The sequence below is a fragment of the Nerophis ophidion genome, linkage group LG05, assembly GCF_033978795.1.
Source record: "Nerophis ophidion isolate RoL-2023_Sa linkage group LG05, RoL_Noph_v1.0, whole genome shotgun sequence".
NCBI classification, from domain to species: domain Eukaryota; kingdom Metazoa; phylum Chordata; class Actinopteri; order Syngnathiformes; family Syngnathidae; genus Nerophis; species Nerophis ophidion.
Genome location: NC_084615.1, coordinates 4,875,528 through 4,891,823, shown reverse-complemented (window position 1 = coordinate 4,891,823; position 16,296 = coordinate 4,875,528). Strand labels below are relative to the sequence as shown.

The 16,296-nt window shown below is 41.1% G+C and overlaps 1 long non-coding RNA gene across 1 annotated transcript in view; it reads right to left on the bottom strand.

Annotated features, from left to right (window-relative positions):
• The window catches only part of LOC133552531 (uncharacterized), a 73,921-nt gene extending 66,885 nt beyond the window's left edge, over nt 1-7,036 (bottom strand). Inside the window, exons 1-4 of the long non-coding RNA XR_009806727.1 lie at nt 4,350-7,036; nt 3,428-4,216; nt 3,238-3,315; nt 3,059-3,113 (exon numbers count right to left, since the gene is read on the bottom strand). This is a non-coding gene — a long non-coding RNA (uncharacterized LOC133552531). The remainder of the gene's footprint in view (nt 1-3,058; nt 3,114-3,237; nt 3,316-3,427; nt 4,217-4,349) is intronic.
• Nucleotides 7,037-16,296: the final 9,260 nt, after the last annotated feature.

Genomic DNA, 16,296 nt, shown 5'->3' with positions numbered 1-16,296 from the left:
GTGTGGAGTTTGCATGTTCTCCCCGTGAATGCGTGGGTTCCCTCCGGGTACTCCGGCTTCCTCCCACTTCCAAAGACATGCACCTGGGGATAGGTTGATTGGCAACACTAAAATTGGCCCTAGTGTGTGAATGTGAGTGTGAATGTTGTCTGTCTGTCTGTGTTGGCCCTGCGATGAGGTGGCGACTTGTCCAGGGTATACCCTGCCTTCCGCCCGATTGTAGCTGAGATAGGCGCCAGCGCCCCCCGCGACCCCAAAGGGAATACGCGGTAAAAAATGGATGGATGGATGGATTTTAATAGACCGGCTCGCCCCTGGGATAAAATGAGTTTGACCCCACCCTGCTTTAAAGGTCTACTGAAATGAGATTTTCTTATTCAAACGGGGATAGCAGGTCCATTGATGATGCTTGATCATTCCGCGATATTGCCATATTTTTGCTGAAAGGATTTAGTAGAGAACATCCACGATAAAGTTCGCAACTGGAGAAAAGCCCTACCTCTACCGGAAGTCGCAGACGATGACGTCACATGTTGAGGGCTCCTCATATATTCACATTGACTTTAAAGGGAGCCTCCAACAAAAACAGCTATTCAGACCGAGAAAACGACAATTTCCCCATTAATTTGAGCGGGGATGAAAGATTTGTGTTTGAGGATATTGATAGCGACGGACTAGAAAAAAAAACAAGTTGAAAAAAAGCCAAAACATTGCGTTGCATTGAGACGGATTCATATGTTTTTAGAGACATTTACTAGGATCATTCTGGGAAATCCCTTATCTTTCTATTGTGTTGCTAGTGTTTTAGTGAGTTTAACAGTACCTGATAGTCGGAAGTGTACGTCCACGGCCGGGTGTTGACGCGCAGTGTCTCGGGGAAGTCGACGGCAGCTGTATGGACGGCACAAGCTCAGCTGATATCCGGTAAGAGGCGACTTTTTAACCACAATTTTCTCACCGAAACCTGCTGGTTGACATGTAGTCGGGATCCATGTCCTCTGTGATCCATACTAAAGTTTCACCTCCGTGAATTTTAAACAAGGTAATCACCGTGTGTTTGTGTGGCTAAAGGCTAAAGCTTCCCAACTCCATCTTTCTACTTTGACTTCTCCAATATTATTGAACACACTGCAAAAGATTCAGCAACACAGATGTCCAAAATACTGTGTAATTATGCGGTTAAAGCAGACGACTTTTAGCTGTGTGTGTACGCAGCCCTCATATTCATAACAGCCCGTGACGTCACGTGTACACGTCATCATTACGCGACGTTTTCAAGAAAAAAGTCCCAGGAAATTTAAAATTGCAATTCCTGGGGATAGGTTGATTGGCAACACTAAATGGTCCCTAGTGTGTGAATGTGAGTGTGAATGTTGTCTGTCTATCTGTGTTGGCCCTGCGATGAGATGGCGACTTGTCCAGGGTGTACCCCGCCTTCCGCCCGGTTGTAGCTGAGATAGGCGCCAGCGCCCCCCGCGACCCCGAAAGGGAATAAGCGGTAGGAATTGGATGGATGGATGGATGGAATTTAGTAATCCAAAAAGGCCGTATTGGCATGTGTTGCAATGTTAATATTTCATCATTGATATGTAAACTATCAAACTGCGTGGTGGGTAGTAGTGGCTTTCATCCATCTATTTTCTACTGCTTATTCCCTTTTTTGGGGTCGCGGGGGGCGCTGGCGCCTATCTCAGCTACAATCGGGCGGAAGGCGGGGTACACCCTGGACGAATCGCCACCTCATCGCAGGGCCAACACAGATAGACAGACAACATTCACACACTAGGGCCAATTTAGTGTTGCCAATCAACCTATCCCCAGGTGCATGTCTTTGGAAGTGGGAGGAAGCCGGAGTACCCGGAGGGAACCCACGCATTCACGGGGAGAACATGCAAACTCCACACAGAAAGATCCCGAGCCTGGATTTGAACCCAGGACTGCAGGACCTTCGTATTGTGAGCCAGACGCACTAACCCCTCTGCCACCGTGAAGCCCCTAGTGGGTTTCAGTAGGCCTTTAATGTCATTAGCAGTTATCCTGTTGTATGCACCAAGTGCTGGCAGAGGGCGCCAGAGCGCCATCGTTGAGCAAGCCCCTGTTTACCCGGCAATCAGTCTAGAGCATCCTCATGAGGGGCCACTGTAGCCAAACTAGATTTCCATCCATCTGTCTAATAAATCTCTCAATTGGAGGAGGAGATTTGATATGTCCGCAGAGATTTGGGTTAACTGCTGGCCAGGACTTTTCTCACCAATGCGGGATGATGGGAGTGTCAGCAAAATGCCAGTTCATACCACATGTCCTGGTGTTTATAAATGGTAAAATAGATGACTGTTTGGATGGATTCCTAGGAAATCTCTATGTTTTAAACACTGCTTATATTTGGGCTTTTAATAGGCAGCCACAAACCCATGGCTGTTGATAGATGTTGCAATCAACTGTGTACTACGATTGTTGCAAGTAAAACGTCGACATTTACTGGACATCCTCTACGAACAAGCAATTCCTCTCGTCTTTACACCAAAGCGTTCACCATTGGCTGGAAGGCTTGAACGGCTTTGATAAGAATGCTTTGATTGGCCACTCATCCCAAAAACAACTACGAACAAATGTTTAAAAATAAGATGAAGTTAGTCCTTCATTGTTTTTGTTTTTTTAGATGTTCTAAAAAAAACTCTCTCTGTCAGAGTTGTATTGAGTAGAATAATCCTTCCAGGAGAAGAATATGTAGTACAGTATGTCTGTATGGATATAGCACAGCTTCCCATGTTGGTTTTCTTTAGACGGCAGGCAAGTGTTGTTATGTAGTGAGTCTTATTCTGCGTTGTGTACTTTTTGAAATAAAAATGTGATTATTTATTGGCAACCTGTGTTGTTAACACAAAACACATACACAGGTCTCTAATATCTGACAGACTGGTATCTGCTCTTTCTCATTAAAAAGTCCAAAGGAAGAGGAAGTAAACAACACTCATTCAGATGAAAATAATAATTTAAATTACATTAACAAAAACGTTTTATGACCCAAAAAATATTAATAATGCACAAATTCACGTACCTGTGTTGGAAACACATACACAGGTCTCTACTTTCTGGCGGACTGATATCTGCTCCTTTCCATTAAAAAGTCAGAGGGAAGAGGAAGTAAACAACATCCATTCATATAAAAATAATAATTTAAATGACATTAAAACGTTTTATCACAAAAAAATAATAATAATGCACAAATTCACATACCTGTGTTGGAAACATGAAACACATACACAGGTCTCTACTTTCTGGCGGACTGATATCTTCTCCTTCCCATTAAAAAGTCTGAAGGAAGAGGAAGTAAACAACTTTCATTCATATAAAAATAATATTTTAAATTACATTAACAGAATAGTTTTATCACAAAAAAATATTAATAATGCACAAATTCACATACCTGTGTTGGAAACACATACACAGGTCTCTACTTTCTGGCAGACTGATATCTGCTCCTTCCCATTAGAAATTCCGAGGGAAGAGGAAGTAAACATTCATTCATATAAAAATAATAATTTAAATTACATTAAAACGTTTTATCACAAAAAAATAATAATAATGCACAAATTCACATACCTGTGTTGGAAACACGAAACACATACACAGGTCTCTAATATCTGACAGACTGATATATGCTCCTTCTCATTAAAAAGTCCAAAGGAAGAGGAAGTAAACAACACTCATTCATATAAAAATTATCATTTAAATTACATTAACAAAAACGTTTTATGACAAAAAAAATATGAATAATTCACAAATCCACATACCTGTGTTGGAAACACATACACAGGTCTCTACTTTCTGGCGGACTGATATCTGCTCTTTCCCATTAAAAATTCCGAGGGAAGAGGAAGTAAACAACATTCATTCATATAAAAATAATAATTTAAATTACGTTATAAAAAACGTTTTATCACAAAAAAATAATAATAATGCATAAATTCACATACCTGTGTTCGAAACACAAAACACATACACAGGTCTCTACTTTCTGGCGGACTGATATCGTCTCCTTCCCATTAAAAAGTCCGAAGGAAGAGGAAGTAAACAACTTTCATTAATACAAAAATAATATTTTAAATTACATTAACAAAATAGTTTTATCACAAAAAAATATTAATAATGCACACATTCACATACCTGTGTTGGCAACACATACACTGGTCTCTACTTTCTGGCGGACTGATATCTGCTCTTTCCCATTAAAAAGTCAGAGGGAAGAAGAAGAAAACAACATTTATTCATATAAAAATAATAATCTAAATTACGTTAAAAAAACGTTTCATCACAAAAAAATATCAATAATGCATAAATCCACATACCTGTGTTTGAAACACGGAACACATACACAGGTCTCTACTTTCTGGCGGACTGATATCCGCTCCTGTGTGGTGTAAACACGACCAAACAATTCAAACAGTCGACGCAGTACTCCTTAATTAACAAAAACGTGCATAACAATTACTTAAAACAACACATCACTTAGACCCACAACATTAATGTTTTAACTTTTAAAGTATTAGGAACGTTTAGGAAGAATATTTACACTATGAAGTGAAGAACTATTACCTTCTCATTAAAAAGTCCGAAGGAAGAGGAAGTAAATAACCGAAAAAGACACCAAAGTCACTTCCTGTACCGGACATCCGGTTCTTCAAAATAAAACCAATACTTCAAAATAAAACATAAAACCCTGTCTCGTTCATAATATAGCGCAACAACATCACACTATTACACTAACACTTCAATATTTTGTTTATCCTACGGATGTGCCGATCAATCGACCGCCGATAAGTACAAAAGTACGTAATCCGATTAATGCCAAAGGCCGATCCGCTCTGGTTGACATTGTATTTTTTTTTTTTTTTTTACAGTACTGGCTAACAAGCTCCCCTAAACTAATATAAAACACCTGCATTTCTTTTGATTGATTGATTGAAACTTTTATTAGCAGATTGCACAGTACAGTACATATTCCGTACAATTGACCACTAAATGGGAACACCCGAATAAGTTTTTCAACTTGTTTAAGTCGGGATCCACGTTATTCAATTCATTATCTTAAGACTCATTTTCATGAGGATGTAGCCAAGCATGTGACACACCAGGATCAAGCCAGGAACAAGCATGCGACGATAATAGCCAAGCTAACTGCAAAGTTAGGTTTAAATAACACTAAAACATATGCCCTATTTTCCGGACCATAAGGCGCACTGGTGATGAGCGGGTCTAGTCAGGGGTTTTTCCCACACAAAAGGCGCACCGGATTATAGGGCGCATTAAAGGAGTCAAATTAAAAATGTTTTTCTTTTCTAGATGTAAAACACTTCCTTGTGGTCTACATAACATGTATTTGTGATTCTTTGGTCAAAATGTTGCATAGATTATGTTTTACAGAACATCTTCGAGTCGCTTTCTGACAGTCGCTTCAGGATGCGCCGTTTTGTGGGCGGTCTTATTTACGTGGCTCACATTCGGCAGCGTCTTTTCCCCATCATTTTTGTTGTAGCGGTGTAGCGTGCAAGGACGGGGGTGGAAGAAGTGTCAAAAGATGGCGCTAACTGTTTTAACGACATTCACATTCGGCAGCGTCTTCTCCTCATCATTTTTGTTGTAGCGGTGTAGCGTGCAAGGACGGGAGTGGAAGGAGTGTCAAAAGATGGCGCTAACTGTTTTAACGACATTCAGACTTCACTTCAATCAATAACGGAACAGCATCTCCTCATCTGTGGCTCACTAGTGCAATAACAACCCCAGAATTGTGTTCCGTGGAAAGCACGTCCAACCGGAACGCTCTAATTCAACTAAAGTTCCCTGGATGAATAATGTAAACTCACTACACCTGTAGTTTTTAGCACTTCCATAGCTAGATATAAGTTAGAACTGTATGCTACTTTATATTACAAATGGCAACAGCGGAGGTTGAATGTCCCATAATAAGAAGATGGAGAAAAAGAAGAAGCTTATCGACTACGTAATCGGCACGGACTACAGTGACGGATGTGCGCAAATTTTCAGGACTTATGCAGATCTCAAATACACATTAGCAGGTACCAGAAGGGAAGAAAAGTTGCTTTTGCATAATATTGTGAAACAAAATGCATAATATGGGTGCCATTTTGCGGTCCTTATTCACACACCATAGTAGTACTTGTATCTCTGACTACAGTAGCCGTAACGGGCCGACAATCCATCAAGCAGTGCGGCTTCAAAGTTGTACTGAAACATTTTGACGGATTTTTGAGTGCCATGTGTAATGTTTTTTATTTTCAATGGAACATCTAAAGTTTTGGTGTTGTTTACAGGCATCATATTGCAGTCTACACGTATATCTTATGTTTGACTGCCATCTACTGGTCACACGTATCATCACACCATGTATCGAATAAAATTGCTTCGAGGTCGGTAAGCCCAACCAGAATTATTCCGTACATTAGGCGCACCGGGTTATAAGGTGCATTCTTGAGAAAATGAAAGGATTTTAAGTGCGCCTTATAGTCCGTAAAATGTGATTGATACAAGAGCGCAAAGTTGTACTGAAACATTTTGACGGATTTTTGAGTGCCATGTGTAATGTTCTTTATTTTCGATGGAACATCTAAAGTTTTGGTGTTGTTTACTGGCATCATATTGCAGTCTACATGTATATATTATGTTTGACTGCCATCTACTGGTCACACTTATCATCACACCATGTACCGAATAAAATTGCTTCGAGGTCGGTAAGCCCAACCAGAATTATTCCGTACATTAGGCGCACCGGGTTATAAGGTGCATTTTTGAGAAAATGAAAGGATTTTAAGTGCGCCTTATAGTCCGTAAAATGTGATTGATACAAGAGCGCGGTGCTAGGGGATTATGGATATAGAACACAATTGTTGGACACACTACAATGTTGGGGAATTGTAGAAGTTGTACCATTACAAGCACGTGATAACCTGAGATTAATCATGATTAATCCAAATTCAAAAGTGTGATTAATCTGATTAACTATCAATCAATCAATGTTTATTTATATAGCCCCAAATCACAAATGTCTCAAAGGACTGCACAAATCATTACGACTACAACACCCTCGGAAGAACCCACAAAAAAGGGCAAGGAAAACTCACACCCAGTGGGCAGGGAGAATTCACATCCAGTGGGACGCCAGTGACAATGCTGAGTATGAGAAACCTTGGAGAGGACCTCAGATGTGGGCAACCCCCCCCCTCTAGGGGACCGAAAGCAATGGATGTCGAGCGGGTCTAACATGATACTGTGAAAGTTCAATCCATAGTGGCTCCAACACAGCCGCGAGAGTTCAGTTCAAGCGGATCCAAGACAGCAGCAAGAGTCCCATCCACAGGAAACCATCTCAAGCGGAGGCGGATCAGCAGCGTAGAGATGTCCCCAACCGATACACAGGCGAGCGGTCCATCCTGGGTCCCGACGAGCGGTCCATCCTGGGTCTCGACTCTGGACAGCCAGTACTTCATCCATGGTCATCGGACCGGACCCCCTCCACAAGGGAGGGGGGGACATAGGAGAAAAAAGAAAAGAAGCGGCAGATCAACTGGTCTAAAAAGGATGTCTATTTAAAGGCCAGAGTATACAGCTGAGTTTTAAGGTGAGACTTAAATGCTTCTACTGAGGTAGCATCTCGAACTGTTACCGGGAGGGCATTCCAGAGTACTGGAGCCCGAACGGAAAACCCTCTTAACAAAAGTATTAAATGACAGCGCTACTCTAGAAATATGTTAAAGCCAGGTATGTGCCGTCTAGATCTGGGGGCCGTCTTACGCACGCAGTTACTTTTTATCGGCCCTTTTTATATTATTTTATTCTGTTAAATATAACTAACCCATCCATTGCTTTCCTCCTCTCCAAGGTTCTCATAGTCATCATTGTCACCGACGTTCCACTGGGTGTGAGTTTTTCCTTGCCCTTATGTGGGCCTACCGAGGATATGGTAGTGGTTTGTGCAGCCCTTTGAGACACTAGTGATTTAGGGCTATATAAGTAAACATTGATTGATTGATTGGTCTTGATCTGAACTCGTGGGGACCACGGATTGGTGTCTTTCCCGGGCCGCCAGTTGAACAACCCCAGGTCTTTGGCCATAACAATAGCAGTAGTGCCTAGAGGACTGCCTCGGTTATGTAAATCATAAGTTTAGAACCCAGTATTGATGGCAAGGTTCACATGTCAATGGAAGATTCTGCTAATGTGTTTCCACTGCTCCAAGTTCTTCGCTACAACAGTATGATCCGCCTCCGCTTGGGGTGGTTTCCTGCTGGCTCCGCTGTGAACGGGACTCTCCCTGCTGTGTTGGATCCGCTTTGGATCGGACTCTCGCGGCTGTGTTGGATCCCTTATGGATTGAACTTTCACAGTATCACGTTAGACCCGCTCGACATCCATTGCTTTCGTCCTCTCCAAGGTTCTCATAGTCATCATTGTCACCGACGTCCCACTGGGTGTGAGTTTTCCTTGCCCTTATGTGGGCCTACCGAGGATGTCGTGGTGGTTTGTGCAGCCCTTTGAGACACTAGTGATTTAGGGCTATATAAGTAAACATTGATTGATTGATTGGTCTTGATCTGAACTCGTGGGGACCACGGATTGGTGTCTTTCCCGGGCCGCCAGTTGAACAACCCCAGGTCTTTGGCCATAACAATAGCAGTAGTGCCTAGAGGACTGCCTCGGTTATGTAAATCATAAGTTTAGAACCCAGTGTTGATGGCAAGGTTCACATGTCAATGGAAGATTCTGCTAATGTGTTTCCACTGCTCCAAGTTCTTCGCTACAACAGTATGATCCGCCTCCGCTTGGGATGGTTTCCTGCTGGCTCCGCTGTGAACGGGACTCTCCCTGCTGTGTTGGATCCGCTTTGGACTAGACTCTCGCGACTGTGTTGGATCCATTATGGATTGAACTTTCACAGTATCATGTTAGACCCGCTCGACATCCATTGCTTTCCTCCTCTCCAAGGTTCTCATAGTCATCATTGTCACCGACGTCCCACTGGGTGTGAGTTTTTCCTTGCCCTTATGTGGGCCTACCGAGGATGTGGTAGTGGTTTGTGCAGCCCTTTGAGACACTAGTGATTTAGGGCTATATAAGTAAACATTGATTGACTGATTGGTCTTGATCTGAACTCGTGGGGACCACGGATTGGTGTCTTTCCCGGGCCGCCAGTTGAACAACCCCAGGTCTTTGGCCATAACAATAGCAGTAGTGCCTAGAGGACTGCCTCGTTTATGTAAATCATAAGTTTAGAACCCAGTATTGATGGCAAGGTTCACATGTCAATGGAAGATTCTGCTAAGGTGTTTCCACTGCTCCAAGTTCTTCGCTACAACAGTATGATCCGCCTCCGCTTGGGATGGTTTCCTGCTGGCTCCGCTGTGAACGGGACTCTCCCTGCTGTGTTGGATCCGCTTTGGATCGGACTCTCGCGGCTGTGTTGGATCCATTATGGATTGAACTTTCACAGTATCACGTTAGACCCGCTCGACATCCATTGCTTTCCTCCTCTCCAAGGTTCTCATAGTCATCATTGTCACCGACGTTCCACTGGGTGTGAGTTTTTCCTTGCCCTTATGTGGGCCTACCGAGGATGTGGAAGTGGTTTGTGCAGCCCTTTGAGACACGAGTGATTTAGGGCTATATAAGTAAACATTGACTGATTGATTGGTCTTGATCTGAACTCGTGGGGACCACGGATTGGTGTCTTTCCCGGGCCGCCAGTTGAACAACCCCTGGTCTTTGGCCATAACAATAGCAGTAGTGCCTAGAGGACTGCCTCGGTTATGTAAATCATAAGTTTAGAACCCAGTGTTGATGGCAAGGTTCACATGTCAATGGAAGATTCTGCTAATGTGTTTCCACTGCTCCAAGTTCTTCGCTACAACAGTATGATCCGCCTCCGCTTGGGATGGTTTCCTGCTGGCTCCGCTGTGAACGGGACTCTCCCTGCTGTGTTGGATCCGCTTTGGATTGGACTCTCGCGGCTGTGTTGGATCCCTTATGGATTGAACTTTCACAGTATCATGTTAGACCCGCTCGACATCCATTGCTTTTGTCCTCTCCAAGGTTCTCATAGTCATCATTGTCACCGACGTCCCACTGGGTGTGAGTTTTTCCTTGCCCTTATGTGGGCCTACCGAGGATGTGGTAGTGGTTTGTGCAGCCCTTTGAGACACTAGTGATTTAGGGCTATATAAGTAAACATTGATTGATTGATTGGTCTTGATCTGAACTCGTGGGGACCACGGATTGGTGTCTTTCCCGGGCCACCAGTTGAACAACCCCAGGTCTTTGGCCATAACAATAGCAGTAGTGCCTTGAGGACTGCCTCGGTTATGTAAATCATAAGTTTAGAACCCAGTATTGATGGCAAGGTTCACATGTCAATGGAAGATTCTGCTAATGTGTTTCCACTAGTCCAAGTTCTTCGCTACAACAGTATGATCCGCCTCCGCTTGGGATGGTTTCCTGCTGGCTCCGCTGTGAACGGGACTCTCCCTGCTGTGTTGGATCCGCTTTGGACTGGACTCTCGCGGCTGTGTTGGATCCATTATGGATTGAACTTTCACAGTATCATGTTAGACCCGCTCGACATCCATTGCTTTCGTCCTCTCCAAGGTTCTCATAGTCATCATTGTCACCGACGTTCCACTGGGTGTGAGTTTTTCCTTGCCCTTATGTGGGCCTACCGAGGATGTGGTAGTGGTTTGTGCAGCCCTTTGAGATACTAGTGATTTAGGGCTATATAAGTAAACATTGATTGATTGACTTGAGTGTTTTTAAGAATTTGTTGCAAACACGCTTGTCTTGATCTGAACTCGTGGGGACCGGATTGGTGTCTTTCTGTTATGGCCCCAGATCTTTGGCCATAACAATAGCAGTATTAGCGACAAGGATGCAATGTTAGTAGTGCAATCCATCATGCGCTGAGGTTCTTGCCACATCAAGGCAGCAGCACTCAGGAAGTGGAGACTTAACAGTACCACACACACCAAAGGCTGATCTCCACAGGAGGGACTGGTCTGCAGGCCACGTTGCCTGAAAATGAATGCAAGACCCCGGGACCGAAGCGACCGCCAGATGTTGGCCCTTCTCAGAGCAACGCTGCACGCGGAGCTGGAAAATAAAAAGGAGTTGAAGTGGAAGAAAACATGAAACGGGACACGGATGCAGTTTGTCAAACCATCGGCAGCCACCGGCTCATTTGGTGATAAAAGAAGCACTAATTGATTCAAGTCTTGCCAAGCAGCCCCACTACTGACTGAGGGAACATTTCATCCAATTAGAAGCAAAGCTTGTCAGCGTGCGAGTGAGAGTAAAAACTAAGTCGCACGGCTAAAAGAAGCATCAAGGTGACTTGAGATCTCGGGGAAAAAAACAAATGGGGAGTGGTAGGAGAATTTGTCGCATCTAAAAATTCCCCACCGAGGATAGGATTTTTGCACGAGATCTGTCTTTGCACCGCTTTTGTTTACGTGTGATGGGATGTGATTAGCCGACCCGAGTGAAGTGGAAAGCAGGGCGCGTGTTCCAAGGTCAGGCATACAGTCACGGTTGCCATGGAGACGTCACTAACAAGTAAACTAAGTGAAATGCACTATTCACGTCACTGAGAGACCACCGTCTACCTCACGGAAGTATACCTTACTGAGTTACATAGTGAGGTATTTTTGTTTCGGATTTTTGTTTAGATTTCCAGAGCTTTCCCTACCTTGCAATGTGAAAAATTAATGAACATATTTCACATTATAGAATAGAGTTTTATCGTCATTATCACAGTGGACATGTTCAAAGATTCAAAGAACAACGAAATTGGAGCAGATCCCCTAAGGTGCATACACAATAATATAGTAATATAAATAATGAAAAATATAAATGTATATAAGATAAAAGAAGATATATACCTATATAAATGTATATATCCACATACATGCATATATATATATATATATATATATATAGAGATTCTTTGAATCTTTGAACATGTCCACTGTGATATATATATATATATATATATATATATATATATATATATATATATATATATATATATATATATATATATATATATATACATATATATATATATCTCCATCCATCCATCCACCTTCTTCCGCTTATCCAAGGTTGGGTCACGGGGGCAGTAGCCTAAGCAGGGGAATCCCGAGGCGTTCCCTATATATATATATATATATATATATATATATATATATATATATATATATATATATATATATATATATATATATATATATATGTATATATATCTATATATGTTAGGTCAGGAAAAAATACTGATTTGACAAAAATCCCCTGAAGAGCAGAGAAACCCGTATGGATGAAATAACCTCTGTTTTTTCCTGACCTAACGTGTATTCCGCTCCACCCCGGTAGTATTTAACACTGTATAACGGATAAACCGCAGAAGCCTCAACTATATTATGTGTATTTGGGGCATGTCCGACCGGTAGGAGGCCACTGGGAAGACCCAGGACACTTTGGTAAAGTCTATGTCTCCCAGCTGGCCTGGGAACGCCTCGGGATTCCCCTGCTTAGGCTACTGCCCCCGTGACCCAACCTTGGATAAGCGGAAGAAGGTGGATGGGTGGATATATATATATATATATATATATATATATATATATATATGTATATATATGTAGGTGTGGGAAAAATCACAAGACTACTTCATCTCTACAGAACTGTTTCATGAGGGGTTCCCTCAATCTCCTAAAGATTGAGGGAACCCCTCATGAAATAGTTCTGTAGAGATGAAGTAGTCTTGTGATTTTTCCCACACCTACATATTGCGCTCTACCACGGCATCGAGCACTATTCTCTGGATAATCTAATCAAGACATATATATATATATATATATATATATAGAAAAACGCCGGTTCGGCATCGTGGTACCGGGTTCGATTCCCTCGTGGATGCGTCAAAAGAAGAACACAACAAAGGTAGGATCTAAAAATGTATTAACAAAAGGTGAGCTCTGAACAAAAGCACCGGAGCTAATAAAAAGGGAAACAAAAGACGCTAGCGTGAAAGCTAGGAAATATAAAGAACTAAGACTTGGCATGAAGGCATAAAAAGTAAAAACAAAGATGATTAGCATGTGAGCTAAAGATGACTAGGTGGCTGAGCTAATGAGCTAGCGAGAAAAGCATACCTGACGTTAGGTTGCGTGAAAAGAAAATTGAGTCCCAGGCAGAAGAATGAAAAGAGGAAGGCTTATAAAGGGAAGGTGATTAACAGAGAACAGGTGTGCAGGAACCAGGAGTAACAGCTGAAACTAATAAGTAACCATGGTGATGGACTAAACGTGAAATAAACGGATCAAACGGAGAATGAGAATAAAGATGGAAAAATAAACAATAATATGTGAAGATCCGAGTCACGGATCGCAATATATATATATATATATATATATATATATATATATATATGTACATACATACACACATGTATGTATAATAATGTTTGCCTTGGTGTCCTTCCAACTTGCCTTGGGTGTCCTAAAATATGAGTTTTCCTTTAAGGCAACACTTGCCTTGACATTAAAAAGTAAAAAATGGAGGCCTGTGTGTGCATATATATATATATATATATACACATATATATACATATATATATATATTATTTTATATATATATATATATACATATACATCTACATATATATATGTATATATATATATATATATATATATATATATATATATATATATATATGTATATATACACACACATCCATACAGGTTTCCTAAAATATGAGTTTTCCTTTAAGGCAACACTTGCATTGACATTAAAAAGTAAAAAATGGAGGCCTGTGTGTATATATATATATATATATATATATATATATATATATATATATATATATATATATATATATATACACACACATCCATATATGTTTCTCTGCTCTTCAGGGGATTTTTATCAAATCAGTTTTTTTCCTGACCTAACGTATATCTACATACTATATAGACACCTTATATATATATATATATATATATATATATATATATATATATATATATACATATACATATATATATATATATATATATATATATATATATATATATATATATATATATATATATATATATATATATATATATATACATACACACATGTATATATAATAATGTTTGCCTTGGTGTCCTTCCAACTTGCCTTGCGTGTCCTAAAATATGACTTTTCTTTTAAGGCAACACTTGCCTCGACATTAAAAAGTAAAAAATGGAGGCCTGTGTGTGTGTATGTATATATATATATATATATATATATATATATATATATATATATATATATATATATATATATATATTAGGGCTGGGCAACGTTTAAAAATGTTAATCGAAGTTAATCGCACTATTTCTCCGATTAATCGCGATTAACTGCATTGTATACGCAAAGCCCAATAATGAATTCAAAAGTAGTGTGTAGTGCACCTTTATTGGAATATTCTCCCACATGAACAAAAGCGCCAAAACATTTGTTGTGCAAACACAATTTAAATCAGTCCTTGTTAAACAGTAGCAGTTAAATAGCATATTTGATGAAAATCAACTCCAAAAATGTAAATACAAACATTTAAGCTTATTGCCACTGCCAGGGTATTTAAGTTATCCTGTTTGTTATGGAAAATAAATATAATCTACATACAAATCTCTGAGCCACAATCATAACATCTGAACAGGCAATTTCTGAGGTAACAGCAGAAACATTTTTTTGATCAGGGATCTTATGTTTAAAAAACCTATATTATAGGTAGTGGGCTGTTTTAGGGAATTTTTGATCAAATTATCCGTAGTAGCAATATTAATAATGTTGTGTTTATTCTGCGTAGTGCACTTAAAATAATTATGACCATATCTAGGAATTGATATGATGGGAATTTTCCGATTGTTTGCTTGGTGCTTTGATAAACTGAATGCATATACATGGTACTATATTGTGATGTTATGAGCCAGGGAAAAAAAAGAACTACCCTACCCAGCATGCAACAGGAGTGAGGAGCATGCGCGGTAGCCCGGTATAGGTTGTGTCGCCATGACGGCATCTTGTATGTTGTGATATGCACGCTCTGAAAGCAAACGTTAAGAACTCAGCCAAAACTCCTGGTCTGCATTATTCATAAATAGACAGACAACACATATACTCCGCTGCTTCACAGGCCGCTGGATGTAGCCGGCAAAGTATTCCCATGCTAGCTAGCCGCTCTAGCAAGCACGCCTCATTCAGTCCAAAACGGCCCGATCTATCCACATCCAGAATTGTCTGGCGGTCGTAAGTGATCCCGGAGTGACCACGCTGTAAGCCAGCCAGGAAATTTGCAGAATTGTCCGCTATTTTTGCCAAATGTTGCATCTTTACCAAGAGCCCCTCCACGCCGTCTTGTTAAGAAAAGGCGTTAACAAAATAAAAGCATGTAAACAACATACGCAAATGTGCGATAAAATAATTGTCGGCGTTAATAGATTGATGAGTTAACGCATAATTAAAGCATTAATTTGCCCACCCCTAATATATATATATATATATATATATATATATGCAGATGAGTTAGATCACCTCAACTCGGTCATTTGAAAAGTAGCTCGCCCGCTGAATAAGTGCACCCCTGCTTTAGACCGGCGACCTAAATGCCATTTATTGCACGCTATTGTTGAGTAGATCTTGAGCTGAGTGGATGCAATTCCAATCTTCTCACAGAAGTTTCCATAGAAACTCATCAGAGTTCATGTCGATGGAGTGAACGCATGAAACGCTTTGAGAAAAAAAAATCATTCTGAACCTGCCACTCGGGATAAAAATAACCATAATGACATGCTTGTTGCATTTCTTTGCACTCCCATAATCCTCAGCGCTGGGAGATATTTCCATAAACGCCTGAACTTCCTGAACCGTAGCTTGTCGGATTCACATCACGCGTCACCTCTCATTCAGGCGGCATTAAATGTCAGGGCTTTTGAACACAACCATGGCTCCTAATCTCTTTAAATTTGCTCGCGCCCTCCCTTTTAGCCAACGCCGTGGCTTTTTATACACCTGCCCAGGGGCGAGCTCCGCTAAAGCAAACCGTCACGCCAGGAAGATCTGCATCTTGCCTGGCAGTTGAACACGCCGGACGTCTTGGATCAGTTCTAGGGGGGATCGGGGCGGCCGAGCTCCCGCCGTGGAAGACGAGACAAGTGACTGGCACTTTTCAATGAGGGGAGTATTTAAGGATGGAGGGAAGCAGCC